This window comes from Alnus glutinosa, chromosome 2, assembly GCF_958979055.1.
Source record: "Alnus glutinosa chromosome 2, dhAlnGlut1.1, whole genome shotgun sequence".
Classification (NCBI taxonomy): Eukaryota; Viridiplantae; Streptophyta; class Magnoliopsida; order Fagales; family Betulaceae; genus Alnus; species Alnus glutinosa.
This window is the reverse complement of record NC_084887.1, coordinates 15186970-15193380: the sequence shown is the minus strand read 5'-3', so window position 1 is coordinate 15193380 and position 6411 is coordinate 15186970.

Here is a 6411-nt window from a genome sequence, read left to right as displayed (position 1 = left end):
CTAAAAGAAGTAAGAAAATAATATCTCTCAATCTTATCTTCAAATTAGTCCACAGACCTCAATTTATAATTTAGACATTATCCTTGCATTCCATTGCAAGGTTCCTCCTCAAATATGGTTCAACTAGTAATCATACATTTACTTAATATCTAATTCATTAAATCAGTCATCTCCAAAATTAATATGGTATCAACATCAAATATCAAAACTAACTACCATGTTCCTGTAACCTGATTTAGGAATAACTTTCTTTTGTCTATCACGTAGCATTTTTCACTTTCCTAAAATTCAACTACGCATTGATATAAGTGGTATATTATAACCTATTTTCCATATCCGTTCATCGTGTCTCCAAATGAACTTAACATAATAAATTTGTAAACATGATTTTACTCCAAGTGACCTCGAAAATAGATTTTAATTTCACACTTTGTTTTCCAACAATAAACATTCAAAAGGTTATCAATAACCTTACATCATACCTTTCTAATCCAATAACAGGTAGTTACTTAAAAGATATATTCCTTTCACTGGTATCCCAATCTTTGGCTGGCATGCCAATACAAAATCATTAGCAAACCTCAATTAACACTTGTTAATTCATCGTATCAGATTATCAAGGCTAATTATCAATTCAAAAGTATTTTCAACAATAGTCAACTTATTCTAAATTTATCAATGCTAGCTTATTCTCAAATAACTGAAACCGAGGCATAAGTCAAATCTATTAGGGGAAGATAGGGGCTTCCAAAGCTAACCAGTTCTACTATGTTCTTCTTAGGGAAGCCTGTTAAGGAAATCTTAACCTTAACAGTTGAGTACTAACCTTACTTAAAAAGGCAACGCATATTTAATTTTTAATGGAGGTCATACCTGGCACGAGTTTGGTTACAAATCCTATTTCAGATTACCCCTTGTGAGACAAGCTTATGTTTTCATCGACGTTGTTCACTTTGTCACCGTTGTTCGATTGTGACGAAGGATAATCAGTCAATCATTAAACCAATCAATCAAACAAACATTAGTGGCAAAGATATTATATCAAAATATAAGTCAATAAATAAGACTCATCATCTTATTATTACATCGGACTTAAAACCAATCAATCCTAATCATTAAGATTCCAATATATCATCTATAGAGATTATTCGCTTAACTTGTCACATTATTCCTAGAACCTTTAATCATTTAATCAGTAATTCATTGCTTATTCAATTCCAAGTCTACTAATCAAATTATTCTTCCTTGTATATCATATATTATCATTCTTACTGAGTCATAGCAATATGGGTCCAACCACTTAAACGATCATTAGTACATACCTCGAAGCATTGCAATCCTCCTTGTGAGTTCACCATGTTTCTTCAATCACATTTAATTATTCTTATCAAAGAGATGCAAGTAAATATTATATAGTACCATGATCTTTTCCTTAGTCCTGCATAATTACTATTGAAAATAAATATTGACTTCTAAAATAACCAAGCAACAAAATATCTTAAATGCGAAATTTAAAGAAGACAAGATATTTCTTGATGAAGTGGAAACTCTGTGAAGAGAAAAACCACTCCGAGGTAGCTAAACCCAGGAACTCCACTATCAAAAAACAAAGCAAGTTACAAAGCACTCGTACTCATAAAACCCATTGCAGTAGTCATACCTTTAACTATAACACAAAGCCTATCGTGAACGCTTACCAAGTCTCCTACTTGAAGAGGTCTTTGGTGGATTCCTTTACCTTAGGGCCGACCCCTAAGATAGACTTCATACGAACTGTTGAGCACACACCGGTGACGGCTAGAGAGCTAGCAGATCTTCAATTCTCCCTAAACACCCTCTCTAAGCACTATGGAATTCGATACAGAATTCATATAAATTACAAGCTTAGAGCCCTCTATTTATAGGCTTATAGAAAACCTAAATTTGCTCAAATTCGAACTTTGGCTATCGAACGTCCAGACGGAAGTTAGCCTCGTTTGGACGGTCTTCTACGACAGCCTTCCAGAATAGCGCAATTCTTTCCATAACAGGTCCACGTCCGGACGGCTTGGCCGAGCGTCCGGACGGTCCTCGCCGTAACTCCTTTCCACGCTCGAAAATGAAGTTTTGAATATTCTAAAATGCTGGACAGCATCCGGACATATTTCCACGTCCTCCTGACGTCTTGCAAAGACTTCCCAAATAGTGTTGACTGAAATCCAACTCCGTATAGAAATTGGAGAAGCTTGACCTAGCATCCGGACAGTGTTGCTCTGACGTCCGAACTTCTTCAACGCTGAAGCTTCTAGACACTGCGGGGCATCCGAACGCCTTCAAAGGCCCGTTCGGACTGTTGCACAGGAACCGATTGTTTTAACTTGGAAACTGCATGGAATTTTCATGGACATCTTCTAGAAACTTGTGATCAGTCACAAGATTTGAAATGAACACTGTTCATATTACATGAAGACTCTGAATAGAAACCGATCATCCTGTTTAAATTGCAACCATTACATAAAGTGTTTTTGTCATCCAGAATGTAGCCAACATAAAATACTAACAACTATTATCCTCAAGAATCGTTAGATCAGATTATTCTATCTCGATTATATAGTTAATCATTCCTCAGATCAGATAGTTAGAATACTTATTCCCAAGATTAGGATTTTTCCCAATAGATTCGTCCTATGTGCATCACATATCAAATCAGTTATATCAATTAACTTAAGCTCTAGAAAACCTTAACAATTTATCGATTAATAAATTTTACTTCGCTAAAGTTATTAGATGTATTAGAAGATAATATCTCCAAGTATCATCAAATTATTTAATCAATTCATTTCCTTATGTATCCTCGAACATATATTTATAAATCAGCAATCTATAATTTATGCACCTATCTTCAAAAGATATCAAGTACAAAATGATAGATATTTGTTAATTATAACATATCTTAATGACATACATATATATATTCTCAAAATTCATATGATCCATCAATCTATTATTTATATACCTATCTTCAAAAGGTACTATAGATGCTCATTACTCTGCTAGACATGAATCATTAATTCATAAGATTTATCTTTCCTTACTTCTTAAGTTTAATTGGGTATACCTCAAAATCTTAATATTTTCTCTTTTGATTCTAAGGTTATTCTTATCATGATCATAGGACACCTATCATTTCTAAGCATATTAATAAGGTGCTAAATCAATTCACCAACTTAATATCTGTAACTCTGCAAAGGTATCAAGCATCAAGATTAAGTAATCTATATATCCAATATTATGATTATACCTCAAAATAATACTAGGTATCAATCATCCTAATCATGAGATCATTTATACTTTCATACCTCAAATATTTTGTTTATCATAGGCACGCTATTGCCTGATATTATAACCAAGAACCTTATCTACATCATGCTGTAATCATAGTCATGGTGAAATCCTTCTATACTTAAAACATTCAAATTTGTTAATCTCAAAGAAGGCATATCTATTCAACTCTATACTAATCAAATGATAGTTCAAACATTTATCTAATAGCGTTTAAAGTTAGGGTGAATAAATTCTTAGCGTTATAAAGCTACAAGTAACCCGGAGATCATACAAAATCTAAAGGCATACATTTAAAGGCATGATCGATAGTAATGCTATGTACTATTTTATCAAGTGTACATCACTACCACCATACATATTTTAACATGCATATTATTAGCACATATTTTTCAAAAATTCTTTAATTATATTAATTTTTATTTTTTTATTTTTTTTTCATAAAGGAATTCTATTGTTTCAAAACCTTTTTGAAAACATATAATACTACATGAATGAGTATTATTTCCCATCTCGGAACAAGAGTTTGACTTCCTCATATTCATTGGATTGTTTTACACAAATGAGTAGCCTCATCCTGGAACAAGAGTTTAACTCTCATATTCATTGGATTGTTTACTTGAATGAGCATCTTCACCCCGAAAAAAAAGTTTTACTCCTACCATTCAATAGGAGAAATAAGAGTTTTCCTCCTTATTTAATGGAGTGTCTCCGTTGCTAATAGACAAATGAAACAAACATATGTCTATAATATACATATATCATTTTCATAAAGCTTTTAATCTAAAAGCATTTTCATCGTGTCTAAATATCATTTCATAAACATGGTATCAATGTTAAAAGTTTATACTTAAAACATTTTTCTTATTTCAGAATTATTTCTTTAATCAAAATAGTCTCATATCACATTCTTTATATAGAATGCAATTTATACTAAATCATATCAATATGTTTCCTAAAATGCATAGAAAGTCACATCAATATGTGACCTAATACGCATAGCAAGGAAAACATATAATCATAAGAATCATACAATGCATACATTCACATAAGCATAGAAATCCTAACTGTAAATGACAGTTACTATTTTCTTTTGCTACTTAACTTCACACAAAAGTTTTTAAAGAGTTTATAAAAAGTTCATTTTTCCTATAGCTCTTGTGTTACCTCTAGACTTCTAGGGTCAAGTCTATCAGTCCTCAGAGCAAACTGCTATGATACCATACTATAACGACATGCTTTTTACAAAAAGGCGTAAGTAATTATATCTGGATAATTACGTGTCATTACTACTTCAGAGACGATAAATCTCACAACGGAAAAATATGAATATCTTTTCTTTTTCTTTTTGTTTTTCAAACATTTTTTTGATAAGTTTTAAATATTAAAAGGCAAAAGGCCCTTTCCACGTAGGAAAGGGCCGGACAATTCTTTTCAAACATCAGGAACAATTCCCTTATAATACGTTTAGATCTTTGACTAAATTCCTCTAGACATTCATTAAAAGACCTTTAATGTCCTTTACTATAATTACACTGAAATACGCGTCACAAATGACACAAAAGCATACATGGAAAGTTTACTAAATACAAGTAAACTTCTAAACATGTTATTTACAAAAGAGTACAAATATTACTAATCATAAAGCAATGGAACCTAACTACATTAGCTTTAGAACTCTTAAGCTAGCAGTTAATCCAATCCATAATCTTCAAAACCTGCGCAATCATCTATGAGATGGTGGTTATTATCACAACCCCATAGTTATATAAGTGAGCTAACTGTCATTCAACAACATAATGTATTATGCTTTATTTAAAGAGAAAGATAACATAATGATGGGATGACAGTTTTATATGCAAAGTCTTAAACAGTTCAATATAGTTCTTTCACTCCACTTGCATGAGCCGTCCTTCGATTAGCGGCTATCCTCAGGGCCATTCCCCATACATTACTTTTTATTAGCATATTTTCGTACAATCAGAGGCCTCACTCTTCTAGTACTTTGAGAGCCTTCCCAACTTGATATGATTATTATGGTTTCTGGTTCAGGAATTTCCTCATCTGAACCTTTGAGATCCGTCCATTACCAATATTAATAGATTCATTATTCACAGCATGCAAAATTTATTCACACGCATCTAATTTAAATAAAACATAAATATAACACTATTGAAATTCAATACTACCCTCACTAAGTATTTTATACTTATAGCTCTTTTGTGCAGTCTCTTAACTCATCATCTGCATTAAATACGCATATACAGGAGATGGTGTATTTATTGGTTTTCTTTTTTAACTATAAGACATAACTCTTTTGCATATAAAGAGTCTCAACCTATTAATCTATATACATGATTTTGATTTAAAAAGGGATTCGATATATTTAGCATGCCTTTAGTCCAGCTATCAAACATAACCTCACTCAAACCTCTTTTTCTATAAAAACATTAAAACTCCGGCTAAGGAACAGTTTGTGCAGTTAAAACAAACAAACTAAAATAGAATATTCACCCATCCAGTCAATCCTATAAAACCATGATCAATTAATTTTGAAAACAACCTCAACTCCAAATATATCCAAGAACCAACTAAAATAGGGAATACCGTATACAAAGCCGACCAACAATAAACCCAAATCTCACAATAATACAATCAAACTAGCATACCCAAAAACCCAAAACAAACACTCAAATACACAACCAAGGCCAACAACAGCTCATGGCTAACATCACGGATTTGGTCTCAATACTCAACCCAAAATCTCTACACTTAACACATACCAATCTAAAATAATTCTATCTTCCAAAATCGTCACAAACCAAAATCAACATATAGCTTCAATCAACCAACATCAATCCAAAATCCAGCCAACAATCGAGAATATACCACAAATAACCGAAACAGGGAACACTCGGCCAACACTACACAAAGCCAATCAAGAAATCTACACATGGAAAACCCATCCATAAACCAGGACAGTATTCGGCCAACAGCAAGGGAATCGGTCCAACCACAAAACAGAGGTACACGGCCCACAAGAAACCCAACACCCAATTGGACTAAAATTTCATCAAAACACCCATTTGA